This window comes from Oryzias latipes, chromosome 14, assembly GCF_053564925.1.
Source record: "Oryzias latipes strain Hd-rR chromosome 14, Olatipes_Hd-rR_3.1".
In the NCBI taxonomy this organism is placed as follows: domain Eukaryota; kingdom Metazoa; phylum Chordata; class Actinopteri; order Beloniformes; family Adrianichthyidae; genus Oryzias; species Oryzias latipes.
In genome coordinates, this window is record NC_136250.1 from 30,983,728 (window position 1) to 31,004,656 (window position 20,929).

The 20,929-nt window shown below is 46.9% G+C and overlaps 1 protein-coding gene across 10 annotated transcripts in view; it reads left to right on the plus strand.

Moving 5' to 3' along the window:
- sgcd (sarcoglycan, delta (dystrophin-associated glycoprotein)) overlaps positions 1 to 20,929 on the plus strand; it is a 198,129-nt gene that overhangs the window by 3,335 nt on the left and 173,865 nt on the right. For 4 of the 10 annotated variants that reach the window (XM_078930898.1, XM_078930891.1, XM_078930897.1 and 1 more), the window contains one exon: positions 5,300 to 5,508. The gene's annotated coding sequence lies outside the window, so the exon portion shown is untranslated. Of the gene's footprint in view, positions 1 to 5,046; positions 5,177 to 5,299; positions 5,509 to 15,869; positions 16,560 to 20,929 lie in introns of those variants that run through there. The other 6 variants (XM_078930894.1, XM_078930895.1, XM_078930892.1 and 3 more) reach the window with 5 other exon arrangements.

The window sequence follows — 20,929 nt, forward strand, 5'->3', positions numbered from 1 at the left end:
GAACAGCTGATGGGGGAAGAGCTGCTGAATCAGACTGCAGCTTCTCACAAATGGATGTTTATCGTCTGCTTCATCAGGCCCAAAGTGTTTCTTCATCGCTCAGTTTGTAAAATGCTGACGCTGTGGCCGTCAGCCATCGTCAAAGAGGTCTCAGCATCCAGTTCTGACCTTAATGAGAGCAGAGTTCTGCCAGAACCTGGACTACAACTTCCTTTCAGGATTATGTTCAACAAAAAGAAGTTTGTCTTTCTGAGCACAGACATAATTCATCACATGAATCCCTCGTTCCCGTGTTTGCTGATGGATGGCGTTCAGACCGCGATGGCGAGCAGTGAAGCTTGCGTCACTTTGCATTGTCACATCAGCCCAGAGGCGGGATGTGTCTCCCATGGATTTCCTCAGGGAGCATCATGGCGTCTCTTCACCGTCTTTGTTCCAGAGTTATAGAACAGGAGGAAGGGGTGTTTAGACCGTGGAGTGAAGGTGAGACTCCTTCGGGTGGACGTGTTGGGTTCAGGTCTCTTTAAAAGGAAGGGAATTCATGTAGTAGAAAATGATCTTCCTGGGAGACTTTGGACTGTTTTTGGAGGATCGTCCCGAGCTTTGGTCTCCATCCACATCACGTCTCTGTCCTCAAAGACATCTGGACCCAGTGGAACCAGAGAAGCTGGGAAGTTTCTCCCTGCAGGATAGGATCCAGACGTCCAACGCTGCACAAATTCATTGAAGTCATCATTTTCTAGATTGGATTTGTCCTTGTCTGCCCCTTTTCATGGATTTTGATTTTCCAAAGCTTCCAACAGAAGAGTGGAGTCTCTGCTATTGATTTAAACCTGAAGTGAGTCGCAGCAGATAAGCAGCAGCACTTATTGTTTCTCTGGGCCTCAGCTGAGGAGGCCTCGGTTGTTTCTTCAGCCTGCATCTGCAGATAACAGACAACAAATGGCTTTGTGTTAATTATTCACCTGTGAGGTGAAGAAGCTAAGTTAATCCGATTTTTCACCCAAAGTTTTCGTCCGGAGTTTGAGGTGAACCTCAGCTGTGATGGATGCAGGACCGAGTCATGAAGTTTCATCACCAAAGCTCTGCGTGACGTTAAAGTCCCGTTAGCCGTGACTCCAGTTCTCTGCATGCGACCCCTTGAATTTGTCACTCAGTCTCCTCTGTGTTGTGTCTCCAGAATGGTTCCATTTACCAAATCTACAAAATCAATTCTTTGTTTTTTGTTCTATAATAATTTTTCTATGGAGGTTTGAACTTTGAGTTTAAACGAGAGAGAAAAGTCTGAAAATGTTCGTGTCTGTCTGGGAAAAGTGGATAAAGTTTGTAGTGAGGAGGCCTGAAAATGTTAAGAATTATAAAAGAATAAAGATGACTACTTATGGGATTTTTGTCCATCGCAGGCTATTTTTAGAATGTAGTTCCCACGATAAACGAGGAAACGCCGTCTTCCTGAAGGAACAGCAGAGCGGAAAAGCACCAAAGACGGACCGCCGTCTGTAAACTCTGTTTCAGGAAACGGAGGGGATCTCAGTGAAATACATTTTAAAAGTAAAAATACTGCAGACGGGCTTTTGTCTGCTGGAGCGGTCTCTGTCAGCTCTAATCACACCAGAGTCGGCCAGAACAGTAGACAATATCCGTTCTCCCACAGACTCCACCCACAATCACCTTCATCCTTCACAGTGCACCAATCCAAACGCAGAACGGAACCTCAGAGCACAATAACCATAAAAATGCTAAACATTTCTCTTTTTGTTTGGGGGCAGATCAAAGAGGCAAACCGCACTGTTGTCCCTCACAAACCGTTACTGGTCAACTGAGCTTTATTTCCTCCTCCAGGCTCCACCCAAACACCACCATGCTGTTGAGATTTCACGTGCAGGGCTGTGTTCAAACTCCTGAAAGGGTCCAGGGTTTCAGCAGCCTGTCCTGCAGAGACGTCCCACTGTCTCAGCAGCTCCCAGTCTAAAGTCGTGTCCTGGACATGACGGTTGTCCTGTCTGTGTGGACCTGCAGACGTTCAAGCATCGAACCCTAGGATCACCACAAGGTCCTGGTTCCTCTGCAGGGTGGGGACGTCAGGACGGACTTCAGAGTTCTGTTGTTCTTCTGTGGCTGTTTCGGACCACAGCGGAACGGCTGCTGTCAGGGAATCATGGAGGATCTTCCCCCTTTAGGGCTGAATTTGCAGCAAAGCAACAAACCAAACATATTCCATCATCACAACTTTAGACGTTCCGTTGGACCCAAACCCGTGACCCGTTTTCTGGATGAGTGAGGGCGTGGCCCCCTCCACAGGCGCTGTTGAGTAGCAGGTTTGCTCTCTGGGTCAAATGGTTCTGATTGACAGCAGAGGTGTTCCCTCCTGTGAAAAGCTCTGATGGCGATGAGGAAGATGCAGAGGAACCTGGCTTCTCCACAACCTCAGTCGGAAAAGCAGGTTTTCTCTTCTTATCGCCTTCATTCCGCTGAAGTGCAACTTCCTTGAGCTCCTGCAGGCTGACGGCCGCTGTGTTGAAGGTCCGGTGCGGATCCAGGTGTTCCCCTTTCATGTGACTGTTCCCCAAAATGAGAAGCAAACATCAGTGAGGATCTGAACAGATCTGAACGGCTGGTGAAAATGCAGAACAGGTTTATCGGTGTGATAACTCTGTGCTGTTCTGCAACAGCAGCGGCGGCGAGGGAGCTGACGAATGGCGGTGATATGGCGTGATGGAGGAGCCCCTTCAAGCCACGGCTGCACGTTCGCTCCACGCCATCCGGCGTGTCGGCTGGAATGTCTGTTCTCGCTTTTATGAGCGTTTTCTCTGGTGTCACTTCTTTTATGGCCCTCCTCATCCTTGACTCTTGGATTTGATTCATTTCCTCCTGCACCTCCTGCCCTTCAGAAATTGCTCTCATTAGAGGAGTTGGCTGCTATCTTGTCAGTAAAGAAAAATGAAGCAACAGAAAAAAAACTTTAATTTAGCTTCCTTGGTAAAGCGGACTTCTCCTCGCTGTTGCATCTTATCTTTTTAAGCCCTCCTCCTAATTCATGGCAGACAGCTTAAGGGGTCTAAATGCTCGGAAAAAAGAGCATAGAGGATAGAGAAGCAAGATAAGGGGATTGAAATGAGAGGAACTCCAAAATACCTCTAATTCTAGACATGTCATACATGAAGCTGAGCTTCCAAGGTCTCCTTGGTTCACAGAGCACAGCTGACGTGGCCGGTTCTGGTCAAAGTCCGGTATTGTCTCAGACTTCAGCCTGATGGCCTTCAGCAGGTTTTCTGTAGCTCCAGCAGAATCGGCTGCATCATCCCTGCTGATCTGTAGGAACCAATCACCCTTAAGGCTGCAGAACCATGTTGATTTACTTATTACATCCCAGAAACGTCTGAAACACGATACTGAAAAATGGCAGGACACACCTGTTCAGGTCCATTACATCAGACGATGTTCTCTGGACAGACAGCGGAGCTGTTTGACCGGAACACCGACATGAAAGAAGAACATTTGGAATTCAGATGGTGGTGGAGCTGTGATGATATGGGCTGAAAAGGGCCGCTGAAGGTTCTCATTGATCCAGGTGTGGACGTCTCTGGAAAATCTCATTCAGGAGGCTTCATCAATGGACTGAAAAAGAAAAGGACACGTTTGGATGTTTGCAGCCGGTTCTGAAGCAGGAACTGTAAAAAAGTGGTTCACCCTTGATTTATGAAACTGGAGAAATCATATGATGGCAAAGAGAAGAGAGTGGAGTTTGAGCTTGTCCTTCTGAGTGAGTGGAGGACCGTTGTCATCCGACATGATCTGGGAGTCTCTTCTTTAACAGTCTGAAGCGTTTTCTTGAGGGTCCTTCTGAAGGTCACATTTGGGTGGAAAGATGATTCAAAAGAAAATGCCTGGAGAGATTCTTTCTCAGCTGTTTAAGTTATTGTGGCCACAGAAGACTGGATTAAAATGGATCTCCTCTGGGATTGTTATGTACGAATAGAAATACAGATTCTTGTTCCTTTTTTCGATGTGACACTGAACTCCCACAATCCCCGTGCTTTCCTAACTATTCAGCCTCTGAAGATTTCCGAAAAGGGGTACATTTTCTGAAAAAAAAGGTCCAGGCCACAAAGCCGGCAGAGAAGGCTGAAGTTAGAAAAGGGAGGCGCAAAGAAACCAGGACCCCAAAGTGATGGATGGTTAGAAAGAGAGAAAAACCTTCTGAAGAGCAAAGTTTGCTGCAATCCTGCTGCAATCCTTTGACGGTTTCCTCATGCCTTTGTTGCTCGTGGCTTTGGTTGTGAATTTTGCACAGAGCAGGGGAGCTCCTCTGAAACACGGGTTACGCCTGACAAGATGACAATTTTCTGATAGACGGCGGATCAAAGAAGTTTAGCGTCACAGTCAATCAAGTGTTGAGGATGGAGGACTTTCTGCACACAGCTTTGCTGTTTCTGCTCTCCGCAGCCCCAATGCAGCCGACAGGTACGCCTGGAAGCCTCACCTGACTAGAACCGCTGTGTGTTTGCTTAAGTCACATCTTCTGTTGTACATGTAAAATGGGCAAGGTGCTTGGATTCTATAAATGTTTAATCTACAGGTAGATTATGAAACCTATTTTGTTTCTGCCTTTGATTGAAAGATACAAAATGAAATTTTGACAAAGATCTCAGTGAAGATGGAGACACAGCAGATAAACAGGATTTAATGTCAAATGTAAGCCTTACAAGCTACACAGCCGAGTACTGACAAAGACGCCCAACGTGACTAAGAAGGGAAAAGGGGGGCGGGGTTGCTCCGTGCCAACAGTTCAGTGGTGAATTTCTAATGAACTCCTGATAGCGACACAGGTTTTTAGATTGTGGCTAAAAACGACATAAATGTAACGAAAAGACGACTGGGAAGACTTTGACGGTGGATCAGAAGATAAAAATGTGGAACTTTTAGTCAAACATGGTTTTTATTGTATTATTGTAAATAAGTCTTTCATCTATAGACTCACTGGGACAGGTCTTTAAATGGTAAATGGCGCATACTTGTAAAGCGCTTTTTCTACCTTCTTCATAGGCCAAAGCGCTTTACATTCACACACTGATGGACGCTGGCGCCATCCTTCCACCAGAGGCAAGGTGGGGGTCAGGGTCTTGCCCAAGGACACTTTGACACATGGGCAGGCAGGGCGGGAATCGAATCAGAGGTTGACCACCCTACCGCTGTACCACAGCCGCTTTATCAATCCAAAAATACTTGGTTATCAGGAAATCTTTTCCATGTTGTCAGCGGTCCATCAGTCACATGGGATGTTTTTGACTTCTTTCAGCCGCTGCGTTCTTGGTGGCCCGATGGTCCGGGCTGCCCACATTAGGCTGGTGAAGCTTGGTGAACCGTTTGGCCTCCAAGCCGACAGGACTGCCAGCTGAAAGTTTTCCCTCCTCCAACAGAAACAACAGAGGATGGAACGTCGTTTTGGACAAGCTCCCACCGCCGTCTACTGTCCCTGAACCGGACACTCACCAGGACACACCAGAGGTGCATCTAAATGTTTACAACTAAAACTAACGGACAGCACTTTACCACGAGGGTTCCTTTATGTTAGTGTACGTAAAATTAAGCATTAATTAAATTAACAATAACATACTGTTAACAGCTACTGTTAGGGATTGCTTTCCATTATTAACTGTATTACTAAATGCAATAGCATTAAGTAATACAGTTAATAACAAATGAAGCAATAAACATTGGGAAATGCACTCTAATAGTTAATACTTAATTATGCATTAACTAACATTAACCCAAGTCTCCTTATTATAAAGTGTTGCCAAGTAACATTTCTGGTTCAGATTCTTGCAGATTTTTCTGTCCTTCAGTTTTTTAAAGCAAATTCCTTTCAAATTCTGACCCTTTTGGCTTGCCATACTTCAGGCTGTTCCGTCCACTTTCTTGATCATGTCCTAACCTGACAAAGGTGGACCTGGGTAGTTGGTGTGAGTCCGTCCTGCTTGTCATCAGTGGACGGGGATGCTCCGTCAGGGTTCTCCTGCAGCTCGTTGCTCCGTTCTCGGCGCTGTCGCGTCCTCAGAAGTAACTAAAGCTGGTCTTGTGTCTGAGAGGCCGTGATGATGGGAAAGGATGGAGACTAAATGTGGGTGTTTGGCAGCAGGAGCATCTCTGGCCTGGCAGTTTGCTCGGATCGATGCCAGCTCTCCAACATCTGCTGCTCCGTCAATCCTGTTTCCAGCTGGTGACATTTTGTTAACCTCCATCTTAAAATAGCCGCCGGCCGCGTGACCCTGCGTCGCAGAACAGATGAAGTCCCAGTCGGCCCGTCTGTCTGCAGTCGACCACGCTGATAACCCCGGCGGTGAGCTGGCTCTGCCTCTTTTGCAAGAGTTGTTTGTGATGCAAACTTAAAAAATCAATAAACAGAAAGTTTAAGGGGGCAGAAACTGAGCATGAAAACGGTTTCTGCCAAATGAAACGTCCCACTTTCCTACAGATAAACCAACGGGGTTCCCAGGCTTTTGTCTGATCAGGTTGAGCCTGGTTCATGTTTGCTTCATGAATGGCTGCCGGTCCGCTGAGAACACGTCCTGAGCGGAAAACATGTTCTGACCGGAGAACTTAATTTGGGTTCTGACGGACGCCTGCGGCTGAGGCTTTTTCCTCAGAGACCCTCCGGACGTTAAGACCCTAGCAAATGCAGAGATGGCTTCATGAAAAGTGTCTAAACACATCAACCCCTAAAGGAGAAACTAGGTTTGGACATCAGGGAAGAATTTGTCCTTTTTTCAATCTACTTCTCAACGAAGGAAACTAAATGTTTTTGAACTGTATGTTCTGGGAGAATGTACTTGAAGGTACATGTGTAGTATTAGATGTGTAGACGCTTTTTTATTTATTTTTCTTGGTGGGTTTGTAGATTTGTCACTACATAACGAGTAAATGCTGCTTGGAAGGGTTAATTACTACGTAGGTTTGATCAAGTGGCGTTCTTCCGTTGCTGCAGACGGTTGGTTTCAGTGGTTTCACTTTGGGGTAATGAGGCGTTTCTCCTCTTCGAGGAAGTTTTCAGACATGAATCAAACGGCTGATCTCTGGACGTTTTGCAGTAAATGATTGTGAACGCTCCTGTCAGCCTCACTACATTGCTTCTTCTTGTTCATGCATCAAATGCTTCTTATCTCAGTGAAGTTTCTCGTGTTGGTCGCTGTAATTTCTCCTTTGCTGACGGTTGATGATCCGTCTGTCCTCCGCCGCCCACGATATCTTCATTGTCACAGCTGATAAAAGCACATGTCTGACTGATGATGCAGGAGGAGGAAGGTCTGGGGCGAAGCGGCAAGAGCCTAGCATTCATCCAAACTGGGAGGAGCCTCAATCTGTGATAATCCTGCAGGGGTGGAGCGGTCCAGGCTGCAGGCCCGGTTCTGGTGCTGCTCTGTGAGTGAAACTGATGTTCTCAGAGAAAGAACATGTGGAACTTCTCCTTCTGCTGATCCACAGAGACAGGAAGCAAAAACCAAATTAACTGGGATTATTATAAACCACTAAATGCCAGCTCAGTTTTAAATGAGTAGTAAGTAGTAGAGTAGTAAATTGTTAGTTCTTGGTCTCAGATTTTGTGAAATAAATTTCCCGTCAAAATGCGAATTATAGTCCAGTGCGACTTATCTGTTTTTTTTTTCTACTTTATAATGCATCTTTGGGCTGGTGCGACTTATACTCCGGTGCGACTTATAGTCCGGAAAATACGGTAATAAGAATTTCTAGAAAATGCAGCAAATTCTGATTTATGTTCTACTTGGACTTTATGTGACCTAAAGAACGGACTTCTGTCACATCGCAGAGACTCCAGACCTGAATTTGAGTTCAGTATTTCTGAAAACTTTGGTTCTGTAATTTTATAAAGACAACTCAACAACAAGGGAGGGGCCCTGCTGGCCGAGGGAGGGGCCCTGCTGGCCGAGGGAGGGGCCCTGCTGGCCGAGGGCAGGGCCCTGCCTACGTATCGTTCTTTTCAGATTTCTGTTGTCGTCTGTTGGAGTCAAAGAGGATGTTATGATGTCAATAGAGGGAGAAGCGTCTCGTCAGAACTTCAGTTTTATGTAACCCCGTTATGTGGCATCACATTTTAGTTTACCTTTGGAGTCTTGAAACGCGTCACGTGATATTGAACTGCAAGGATTGTCTGCTGGAACTCTGTGCAAACCTGCTGGTAGACCAACGTCTTACTAAAGCAGCAGAAGTTTCTTCTTCTGGGAAACGTCGTGTTTCTGCGTTTGAAAGAAACTGGAGACGTTAACATCTGAAGTCAGAATCAGAACAATAACGTGTTTTTCTGTCATTATCATTTATAAAGAATGATGGAGCGGCAGAACCGCCGCCCTGCCTGACATACTATTTGCTGCTTCACATTATGGATTTCTATTGGAGTTCGCATTAATATATGAGATTTACTGATTAATTTAGTGTCCTGCAGGCATGGGAACAGTTTTCTTCTTTATAACATCTCAACTTTATTTCTGTAACGTTTTGTTCCTTCACAAACATCTTTATTTGCAGAACAAGTTTGTGTTTTTTTCTTTACCCTCCTAAAAGGTTCATGACAGACGCTGGTTTGAAACTGCTGCATGACCATTTTTCACGGCGTCCTCGCGCCTCTGAGGCAGTGCAGCACTCAAGGCGAAGGTCAGAGACCCCGCTGCTGGTGCCAGCATGTAATAGTCTTCTGCTGTCAGTCCTTAGATGGTTAGGTTGTTAGAAATGCCCCCCAGCTGCTCCCACAGGGGAGGAGCAAAGTGTCAGCCAGGCTGCTCAAAGAAACCCAAGGAAAAGGGAATCATTTGGGATTTTCTATCGTTTAATTCTTCGTATGTGGTTTATGACTTGACCATTTGTCTGTCCTTTACATCTGTTTGACGGTGTTGAGGTGGATGGATGGATGGATGGATGGATGGATGGATGGAGGGAGGGATTACTTTATTAATCCCGTGGGAACTTGCAAGTCCATCCATTGCTCCAGGATCCTAAAATGACATTAAAAATATTAAAAGTAATAACTAGAAGAAGAAACTGCAGGTTGATGCTATGTTGCTGAATGAAAAGGAAACTTGAAGGGTAATAAATGGCTAAAGAAATAAAGAAATTATCAAAGTTGACCATAAATAAATAAAGGGAAAAAAGCACAATAACAAAACAGATATGTTGGTGAAAAATGCCAGAGCCGGGTATCGAACCAGCGAGCTTTCGCACCAAGGATTCCCATGTATTTCAATGGAGGCAAAAATCCTGGAAAAGTTATTGCTGGAAAAAGCTGAAAGAGCTGAACGTTTGAATAGTTGGATGGTTAAAATAGATGATTGTAGAAGTTCAGCGTCAGAACACGGTGGAAGATACTAGAATAAAGAGAAACAGGAGGATTTATAGCATTCAACCAATAATCCCCAAAGCATAAAACACTGTCAGTTGTTAAATTCACTAAGATCAGAATAAAAAGTAAAAAGAAACGTTCAGTGCCCCCCCCCCCCACCAGCTGCAGTGAAAAGTCTTGGTCTCAGTCCAGACGGAGACGGACTGCATCTTCAGCTGGATGTTAGACCACAAATATTTACAGCCCAACAGTTTGTTTGTTTCTTAAGCTCCGTAAGATGTTTGCTAAGATGATATGGATCCTGTTAGAGTGCCTGAAGGTCCGGTCCTGTTCCTGCTTGAGGCCCGGTATCATGTACGGCTTCCAGTTGGATCAGTTCTGACGTGTATCAGGTTCTTCAGAAGACCTGGCAGAGCTTCTGTCCTCTGATGAGGGCGGGGCCATAAGGCTCACATCCACATAGTAGGCGGAGCTTTTGGACATGTTCTCAAATCCTTTATGAAGCGCTGTCAGTCAGGGATGTCTGAGAAAACGGCTCTACTGGAAGGTAACGTTGGGGGGGGGGGGGGGGGGGTGACTTGATGTTAAATCCAGCTGGAAGGTCCACACAAGTGTCAATCATTAATACAAACCAAACTCCGCCCACAAACCCTTCTCCTTTTATTTATTGGAATTGAAACCAATAAGAAAGCAGCATATCCAACATTGTTCTTACCTTTGTCAATAAAGTTTGACCAAAAAAACAGGAATTTGCGAACAACAACATATGGTGTTTACACTCAGATTGTCAGTGGTCACTTTTATACAGTAAAAGGTTTGTGTTTCTTCCTGTGAGATCATCTTCATCATCATCATCGTCAGCTCCAGTTTGTGATGAGCTGCTTAACGGCTTCACACATCGTTATGTCTCATCATGGTGGGAGTCCTCCATTGTTTCAGCTGGGGGGGGGGCATGGGGGCTGCGAGGAAACCATTCAGGAAGCTGTGAAGAATGAAGAATCATGATTTTAGACGTCACAAACGTCTGTTTGCAACCAATATTCAAATCTCAAAGGGTCAGAATGTTTATTATAATTCTCACACTTTTGATCACCTATAGAAGCCTAAAAGGAGACATGAACAAATCTAAAAATTCTCCTTTATTTTTTATTATTTTATTTTTTTACTAGAGTTTAGAGTTTAGGGACGCAACCTGGAGGATGAGGGCGGAACTTCCTCTGACCTTACTTCCTGCCATGAAGCACATTTCCTTTTTCCAAGCAGAATCCAAACTTTATCTGAACATTTAAGGAAAACTCTGACCTAAGTAGACAAAAAGGAACCTTGTGTTTGAATTCTAATGTCTCCAAATGTTCAAAACACAATAAAAACCTTAAACATTTAAAGTACAGGAGTGTGACATTCTCACAAAGAAGTTCATTAAGTAAATGTAACTGAGTAAATATAACTAATGTACTGCACAAAACAAAACTACACTCCTCTGAACCTCAAGTCAAAGTGAAACTGACGTCTGAAGCTCAAACTGGACTTCTGCATCACTGAACGGATGGATCCTGCAGGATTCATTGATCAGCTTTTCTGAAACGTAGTCAAAGTGAAGAGCAAAGTGAGAAACTGAGCAGAGGCTCATGGGAGTTTGAGTTTTTATCTTCCCTGAAGATTCAGTCAGCTTCAGTCAGCTGCAGTTAACAGGGCCTGGTAGGAGCCGAGCGCCGCAGGAGCATGAAATCCTCCTGAGCCGCATGCAGAACCGACCCGTGCTAAACGGACCAGAGTCCAAACCAGAAGCCTTCCTGCCTCATTCTGGAACCCTGCAGGGATTCATCCCAGCGTCCGTTCTTTACATTCAGCCTCCGTCTCTTTAGGATGCCCATTTGTGGGAAGGGGGGGTCCGTGTCTTTATGTGAATGAGGCCTTGTGCGAAGGCTTCATCCTTCAAATCTCAATTTTCAGGATTTGTGAGCCACAAAGTAAAAAAAAACAGAAGATAATCGAAACGAGAGACGCGGAGAACGGAAATGACAAATAAGATGGAAATACAAAAAGCTATAGTCCAACTCTATGGATCCAAGCCTGTTGGTTAACGTTTGACAGACGGATGAGACGACAGATCCTGGATCAGCATGAATTCTCAGAACTGATCTTTCCACGTCTCAGTTTTAGTTTCCTTTATCAGTCTCTCTTCTCATTTTTCACTGGAAGTCAGAGAAGCGTTTGTTTCATTCATGTATTAAATGAATGCTGTAAGAGAAACAGACGACCTCTGTGAGCTTCACCTGTCCAGGCCCAACAACCCCCCCCCCCCCCCCCCCCCTTTCATTTGAGTGACTGGTATGTTGGGGCAGCCCTGGTCTGCACTACTGCTCAAGGAGACTGACGTCCCCCTGTCTCCACGTGAGACGCCATGATGACATTTGTCTGACCCCGTGCAGACCTCCCAGTCCTCCCCGTGCAGACCTGAGGTTGTTGCTCCTGCTGCTCCTCGTTAACATTCACAGACGGAAAACATCTTTGGGCTTTTTCTCTCTGGAAGGAGCTGGAAGCAGAAGCGGCTGCAGGTTTCATCCCATCATTTCTGACCTCGTGTGTCTCCAGAGTCTTTGTCCACGTTTGCTTGTGTTGGCCATAGCCAGAGGCAGCGTGGGGGGGGTAATGGGGGCTTTTTCAGGCTCTGGGGATGGACTTCAACCAGACTCGGCTCACAGAAGCTGCAGCGCGCTTGAGTCTAGCTCACACCTCCTGGAGCTACAGCTGCACACCACCTCCCAGAGTGACACCTCCCCATAGAGGAGGAGCAGCAACAGGAGCAGCTTTCATGTAGGAACTCAAGCCCAGGAGCTGTGCTGATTTCAAACCTTTATTCCTGTGTTAGTCGCTCCAATATTCTTAAATATAATTCCAGTTTCAATAATTAGGTGAACATTTGTTTCATTGGACTAAACTAAAACTTAATTTTACTCGGATTATTTTCATCTGAACTGAGGCTTCTTGATCTTCACTTCCATCCTTTAGTCGGACTTTGCCAGAATTTTTCTACTTTTGAAACCAGTCGGATCCACAGGAAACCTGAGACGCATCAAACCAGAACCACTCTGGACTCTGAAGACTCTGAGGGGCACGCCGCCTAGAGTTTTCCCCGCCCACATCATCAAAGTCCCAAAAAAACAATGGAGTCACAATGGGTGGGGTCAGAAACCAAGGAGACAGTTGTCCAGACTACCATGAGGTAGGCGTGTGAAATGAAATCTGCCAGAAGCCCGGCAGATTCTAACAACTAAAACTCTGTGGAGTTTCTATGGAAACCTGCCTCCTGTGGTCATTGGAGAGACTACAGTATTTGATAGCTCCTGGTTCATGTCAGGTTGGGGAGCATACGTGTGTGTGTGGGGGCGTGGGCACTCCAATCAACTCCAATGAGAGCCCATGTTTCTTAATGAGACCGTTTCTGTTCATTATTCTGCCTTCAGCTCCTCTTCATGACACGATCGTAAAAGTGACGACGGATTCCTCAACAGAAACGTCAATAAAAAATACACAGAATCAGTCAAACTTACAACCCAAAGAACACTAGAACCAGTTTAAAGGAGGAGAACAGTCCCGTGCCTGCAGCAGCTGGATGTGGGAGGGGCTGAGTCACAGGCTGCAGGGTCAGGATATCAAAACAAGAGTGAAATTCTGGAGCTAAAGGAGGCTTTTGAGCTCCTGCTCCTCCCTAATAGGAGCCTTTCAGACGTTTCTGAACCTAAATCCCAACCTGACGGCCTCCACACCTGAGCAGGACCGGTCCAGATGCGTCCCGTCTGCTGCAGGACGCCTGTGCTGACACTCATGCATGATGCATGCGAGTGTCCGCTTTCGCTCGCCAACTTCATTCTGATCAGAAGAGGATGCATCACCGTTTTCCAACAAACGCCTCCGAAATTTCCTCTGAAAATAAATGTCTGATTCAGAATCCAGAGACGCCGAAGACGAACAGATCTGACCTCAGACACGAAGACGAGCCTAAAAATACGCTTTCCTCAGTCTCAGTGAGGAACAAAAGAATGAAGACAAATGGAAACGCTAGTTTGGAAGACGTTGCACACGCTTATGACATACATGACAATTTTCTCTCCTCGGGTTGACTGAGCGGTCCATGACCCTGTTGAAGTTGGACCGTTTTTCACCGGTAAGGACAGCTGGGACCGGAGTTTGGTGGAGAATCCGATCCACGTTGAGCAGCAGCTGATCCAGCAGTGATGTTTAACACAGATGGCTGCACCAAGATCACTGGGTTCAGCTTTGAACGACTTGTTGGAGGTTCATCAGGGTTTTTACTCTGCCCTGTTATCTTAAAAGCCTTTTATCTGAACCTCTGCAGATTCTTGACCCCCCCAGGTTTCATGAAGTGACTCATTTTTGGGTAAAATCCAGGCTATCTGAGCTTTAATCATCTACTTAACATTTAATGTTGGAGTGGAGGCCAATGCAAAGGTTCTGATGAGGAGGCCGCTCCAGTAATGAGGAGACAAAATAGCCGCTGCAGTTCTCCCACATCAATGCGGAGCATTTCATTGTTAATTACAAGCAGAGGTCACAGGTAATTATCCCCTTCCCTTGACCACAAAGTGTTTGTCAGATGCACCAAGGCATCGGTGGCAGATCCATACGGATATTCAGCGGCAGCCTGCGACTCCATCTGTTACTATCGACGGCTGCTTACGGAAGCATGTCTTTATAATTGCATGTGCAGCTCAGACACGCCGTGCTCGCCGCTCAAGCACAGCCGGACAAAACGGCTCTGAGAAATGTCTGCAGAGCACGGAACCTGTTTTTTTAATGCACCATCACCTTAAAGCAGGCCAATAATATTTTCATAACAAGTATCGATTGCCCCCGCGGTCCCTCAGCAGAGGGTGGGAGCGTAGGTAAGCTGGATGTGTGTGTGCAGGTAGGCACAGCGCTTTAATCGCCGTGGGTTTGTGTCTGCAGAGCATTTAGGGAACAAACGGAGGAAATCTTGTCCTCCTTCAGGCCTGCAGTCAGAGTTCTGCTGCTGTCAGATTCTGGTTCTATTTGAAAGAAGGATTTGATCCCAAAACAGAAGGGGCGGAGTTACCCCACAGGCCTGATTACCTGCACCAGGTGTGTTCCAGCATCAGGGTGAGAGGTTGATGGAAAAGAAGCAGGACGCCCCCCCTCAGGGTCTGAGGCTGCACCCCCCTCCGATTCTAGTTGATGTTTATGGCTGCGGTTCAAAATAGGGTCGTCATGGTGACATGGTTTCCTCTTTCTGTAGTTCTGAGTTCTTTCCCCTGAGGAGATGTTTCTCCAACATCAGAACCACGGCGAGCGTTTGACCTCACGACCACACGGACAAACGTGGAGGGACGTTCAAGGACCTCCGGTTTTTTCTGCAGCTCACCACATTTTCTGATCAAAATTCTTTTTTACACGTTCTTGAGGCACTTTGTTGATGATGAAGGACAAAGATAGAGAAGTTTGAGCTCCTGACAGCATTTTTTATTTAAATTGTGAATCGGGAGCAGACTAAAAGAGCCGTTTAAGGAAAATCATATTTGTGACGTAGAAAATACACCATAAGCTCCCTGCTCTGCTCCATTCTGATGCATCTACTTCAATTCAGTTCAATTCACTTTTATTAAAGTCGTCTCAAAGGGCTTCACACCAGTAATGGTACAAAACAGAAAAGAGTCATAAAATAAAAGGCTAAAGTGGGCCTCCCTGCCCTTTGACCCGCCTGATCCATTTGTCTGTAATGCATCAGCAACGTCTTTGTTTTCCTCGTCTGAGCTGCATTGGAATCGGAACATTTTCCCCGCTAGTATTAGGTTGAGGCTGTAAGCTAGCGGGAGAGAGTCAACTGGTGGATCGGTCCCGCCCACAGCTTAGAGGTGAATTTTTAATGAACTGCTCTGCAGAAACGTTGTCCTGAAAAACGACACAGGTTTCTGGATTGTGGCTCAAAACTGCATCATCAGAATGAAAGAGCCTCTGGGAACAAAAGGAAAACGGGTCAGGAGATGATCGGAGTTGGACTTTTAGCCCAAAAGGCATCACATCTCCAGCAGCTCCACTCAAACTTAAGGCCAAAACAGAAGCGTAGCAGCATAATCAGTGGCAGAACTCAGTTAAAATAAAACTATCATTTGTTTTAAATGATTGTTTTAATGTCCCTAAAAATAACTTACAAGTAAAACGCATGAAAAGCATCAAATACCTGTCAGCCTGTAAACTAAATGTGTATTTGTGGATAAAGGGGTTGTTTTGGTGTTTTGGTACCCCCCCCCATCCCACTACTAACACACCTCTGGGGGTCTCCTATGGGACAGAATCAGCTCCCCAAATCCAGTCTGAGCTGTAAACCTCAAACATGAGTTTCAGGGTGTCAGAAGAAGGGGTGGAGGTCTTCACAGATGTGTGCCTCCTCCTCCTCGTCTCCCTGAACTCCTTCAGCCTCTTCCTCAGCAGCAGCCATCACTCCTGCTTCCTCCTCTGTCTGCTCTCCAAATCCAGGTCCCCCCTCCCTTTACTGTGAGGAAAACTCCACCTCCTTTGTGTTAATGTAGTCTCTGGCAGTGCATGCAGCTCTGTCTCTCTCCAGCCTTCCTCCTCCTCCTCCTCCTCCTCTCTCACATCGCTCTCCGGCTTCACTTGGGCTCGCAGCCTCCCTCCTGCTCGCCGCTCTGTGCACACTCCCCCCTCGGTCACGCTTCGGTGCAGATTTCAGACTTGGAGTGGAGATGAAGCTGATTCTCGTCAGACTCCTTTGCTGACACCCCCCCCCCCCCCAATGGAAAGACAAAGTAGTTTGAGAGCGATGTTGATGCAACAGCCCCCTTTGCTCTGTGCTCATCTGCTGCCATCCCCTCATTTTGGGGGGGTCTAAGCAGGCGGCAGAGCTGTGCGCCGGCGGTTCTCTCCGTCACGCTGAAGGATGCCGGGATCTTCCGGACTCTGGGAATATCACTTCTCTGTCCCAGCCTGATGACCGTCTGAAGAAGCATGTCACAGGCGCCCGCGCAGCCCGAGGAAACCCGCCGTCTGCCGCTTGTTCTGCTGGATCACCGTCTCTGAAGCAGACTTAACATTTCCCGCTATCCCAGAATATTTTTGGGAAGAAGATCCCTGGAAGCTGAGGAGCAGCCGCTTGAAGGCTGGATGGTTCCTGCCTTCCTCTGGACTGAGATTACTACCATCTGACTTGGAGGTAAGGCTCCCCACTTTGTGCTGCGTGGTTGTGGCTTCCACACTTTGAAAGGATCTTCCCGGGTCCTGAGAGTGTCTGGTTCTGCCTGATCGGATCGCTTTGCCGCTGTCACAGCGCCGACTGAGCTGCAAACACTCACTCCATCTTCCTCTGATTAGTCATTACCGACACGGCTCTGTCCTGTTTACTATGCATCATCCAGCGTCTGAAGCGGCGCTCCGCTCAGCAGCTGATGAGGAATAAATGACTCTGCAGCTGAGGAGCCAGAGGTGCTGGGCGTTAAGTGCTTTCTGGAGTTCCTCATGATGCCTCTGCTGGACTGAGTCCACAGGAACCGAGAGGCAGACGGCTCATTTGGGACTTGTGGAGCAGATAGTCTGTTAAAATGCGCTCCGGAGACGTTTCCCGGGTGACTGTGCTCCCCAGCCTGCTTCTTCTCCTGGAACGGCATGAGCGTTGTTTGCTGGAATCTGGTGGCGTGACAAACGGATCCAGAATTCCACGCTCGGCAGGTCATTTCCTGCTAAATGGAAGAACCTCGTGTGAGCATCCGGGGGGTGAACTCGGCTCAAACATCTGAATCACAGCTCAGAGGAGCCTGCATGGAGCTCAGATGTTCCTCTGCTCCACAGAGAGCATTCTGGGTAATGGTGTCTCTCTGGTCCAGGTTCCCTAAACATTCCTATGAATCTGCGTTTTCTGGATGGGGGTTGACCTCACAGCTGACATGTGCTTCTGCACCAAACCCAAACAGAACATGGAAGGATGGAGTCTCAGCCCTGTTTCTCCAAATCCAGAAAAATGTGGCGTCTGGATGAGACTCTGCATATTGATGCACTCGTGCTACATCCATCCTGCTTACTCTGAAAAATGAACATATCGAGCGCTCCGGGCCACAGGCCTGTCGCTTAGATCTATATCAATTAAGCATCAGAGAGCTCTCCGGATGCAAATGCAGAGCGTATCCCCATGCGGAGTAACGTGCAGCCGCATGGATCAGAGGTGGACGCGCTGCATGAAAGAGGCGTTCATCTCACATTCCTGTTCAGACGCTCTCCTGGGATTGAACTTGGAGTTTGTAGAAATCTTTCCAATCATGGAGCTTTTCATCCGACTTGAACAGCAAATGAAAGAGCGCGTTTGCCGAAAGAAAAGCCACTGAATCTGCTGATTGCTTATAAATTAGAGAGCTGAGAAAGCGAGCGATGTCGTAAACCAGCTCTCCGCTGGTGTCATTAAAGCTCTAAATGAGAAGAAATTGTTTTGAAGATTGGCTGTATACGCTGACATCTGTGTTCAGCCGCGCGCTAAAACGCCACAAATACTCTAATTAGGTTTATTTTTCCTGCTATCTATGAAGCATTATTCCTTTACAGAGTTCTGATGTTTGAAAAAAAAAATGAAGAAATAATTTAGAGAGGATTTCTCTGTTAAAAAAACCACATCACATCATGGTTTCCGTTTCTTTAGACCCAAAAGAACCAGACTGCAGTGGAAATGTCCTATTGTCAGTGGGAGGGCACGGTGGTGGAGTGATGGTCATTTGGGCTTCTTTTGCAGTGGTTTGTGTTGGACCAGGTCTTCTGTGGTTCTGATGGTTCTCTGGTCTTTGAATCTGGTGTCAGACACAAACAAAACGGTCCGGTTCTGATGGGTTCTGCTCAGTGCAGGTTCTTTGCTGATGTTTGAGTTTCAAAGTTGCGAAACTCTGATCAACACTTGAATTTGCCGCTCGCTCCTCGCCGGCGGGTTTGTCTGAAGGGGCGTGTTCGGTCGGCGGATAGGTCGACATTTAATAGGTCGGCCCGTCCAGATGTTCTCCACGCCGCCACTTATTGATGATCTGCTGCTGGAAGAGTGGAAGTGAGAAACTGAAGATGATGCTGCTGCATTGCATCTTGGTGATCTGAGGCCTTCACTCTGAAACCTGCATGAAGCACATCAGGATGAGGAGCCTGTTCCAACAGTGAAGCACGGGGGTGAGAGTGTCATGATGTGGGTGACAGTGCTTCAGATTACAGCAAAGGAAACTCTAACGTGCAGAAACATGAAGTTACGTTTTATTGACAATTAGATGATAAAACAGGAAACTTGTGGGGGGGGGGGGTGAGAGTGAGGAGACTGATAGTGGATCAGAAAAAAGCAGAAGGAGCAAACATGAGTAGCGTTGGGGAGGACCGGCATGGGGGGGGGCACTCCACTCGCCTCCCCCTTCACCTCAGCAAAGACTCATGAATAACTTAGCTGTGAAAGTAGCTGGCAGACGCACACAGAAGGCGTGTAACTGCATTAGAGGACGGCGGCGAGCCCTTCTGCACAAATCAGCTGTTTGAGTGTCCTGATGACAGCCTGCCGCCGCCGCCGCTTTGTTTGGCCTCTGAGCTCAAACTTTAAGGACTTTCAGGGTGTGAATATGCTGCGTCAGACCACAGGACGACTATATTTGGATTTTGACATTAAGTAAGAAGGGCGGGGGTTTGAAACCAGCGTCTGCCTGCAGACCTGAGGGAGCTGCTGTGGAGGAGACGTCTGCACAGAAAACGGATGAAGCCTCAGTGTGCAGCTGCACACGCGTGTGTTTGTCAGAGCCTCATATGCTAAAAGGTGGAGCTGAAGCATCATCATCACCATGAAGAAGGCTGCTTCCTCCTCACACACATACACACATTCCAATGACGTGTGTTTTCCTGATGCTTCTGTTTAAACAAAGTGGAGGGTGTGAAGGGAGGAGCTCCCAGGGGGAGGTGGGGGATCAACTGTCACCAATCAGGGACTCCGGTTAGTTGAGACGTATGGGTGGCGTTCGTTTCAGGACAGAACCGTCTCAAAAGGGATCATGAAGCAGAAGTGAGTGATGGCAGATGTGGAATTCTACTGCTGCTGCATCAGATATGAACAAAACCTAGAAATATGGAAAAAGCACAATTCCACTATGACGCCGTTTCCTTTAAATCCTATTTATGTGAAACACAGAACAACTCAGAAACATGAATACAGGTGAACAACACTTTGATTGACAGCAGATACATTCAGTTCACTAGCACTCATCATCTGTCAAAGGTGACGTCGGCGTCTTCTCCAGGCTGTGAAGCGGCGAGTTCCTTACACGTGGGAGGGGCTATGGGTGAAGCCATTTTGGGCAATGGTGGTTTGTGATTTTCCAGAGGAGCTGTGGATCCAACAGTTCCACACGACACACTCAACTTCTGATGAGCGCTGTGACGCTCAAGGAGTCAGAAAAAAGGCTTTCCATTGCAGTTTTGTGAGATGCGTCCATTTCAACACGCCTCAAAAACATTTTCTTTCTGATAGATGCCAGTGTTTTCTAAATCTATTATCGCCAACCCCATTTGTGGAAGGAAACGCGTTCAGAAACGGCGTCGGGCATGTTCCTGAACGCGTGACACACGGCGGGTGTGAACGTAGCATCACTCAGCTGAGCGCCTCTTCATCGCTCCATCAGGCCTCAGAGGAAGACCACGCTTCCCTGAGGCGTCTTTGGTTGGAGGTGTGCAGAAGCGTCTGGAGGGACGTTGGTCACGCAGAGCCTTTCCTGCAGGAAGTAGCTCGCCGTGGCTGCAGGTTGTAATCAGGAAGGTGAGGGTTCCACACATCAGCAGAGAAACGCTCCGTAGACGTTTCTCAGTGACTGAAAAGCTTCAGAGTAGAAGTTCACGTGGTCCTCAGCAGGACGAGGAATCCGTTCTGGATCTGTTTGGACGTTTTATAGACTCATCGGTTCCACATGTGCAGCTTTTCTGTGAAGAACTTTCTCACGGATGTTTGCAAATGATCTTCAGGCAAAAACCTTCAACACGCTGCACAAAGATTTGACTTTCTTTGTCGGATAACGTGAAGCTCTGAGTGACAGCTCCTGTCTGACAGGAGGGGGCCTCTGGGGGGGGGATCAGAGGAGCTGAGGCTCGGAGCTGACAGCTCTGCCTTCCCGTCTGCTCCTGGAGGCTCCAGAAACATAATCCTGCAGCCGAAGACGGGGAAAGATGGATCCCAAAGATCTGATGGAGCTTAGTAGCTTAGATCTTTGCGTGGAGAAGATTTTTACATCCTCCTCTCATTTTAGGAAGGAGATGAAAGAGAAACAGAAACATGATCTCTTTCATTAGCTGCATTTACACGAACAAAAGTAATCGGAATGAACGCCTGATCTGAAGAAAAATGCGTCACGTAAACACGCCGTTCAGAATAGTCTGCCCCCATCAGACTCGTTCGGATCAACATGTCTTTCCGATGGAGATAGGTGGTTATGCCGATTGTTGATCTGATTGTTGTTCATGTAAACGATTCATTCTGATTGTGTGTCACTGCTGCTCTGGTTTACGTCATGCATAGACGGTGTTTCCCTCCAGAGA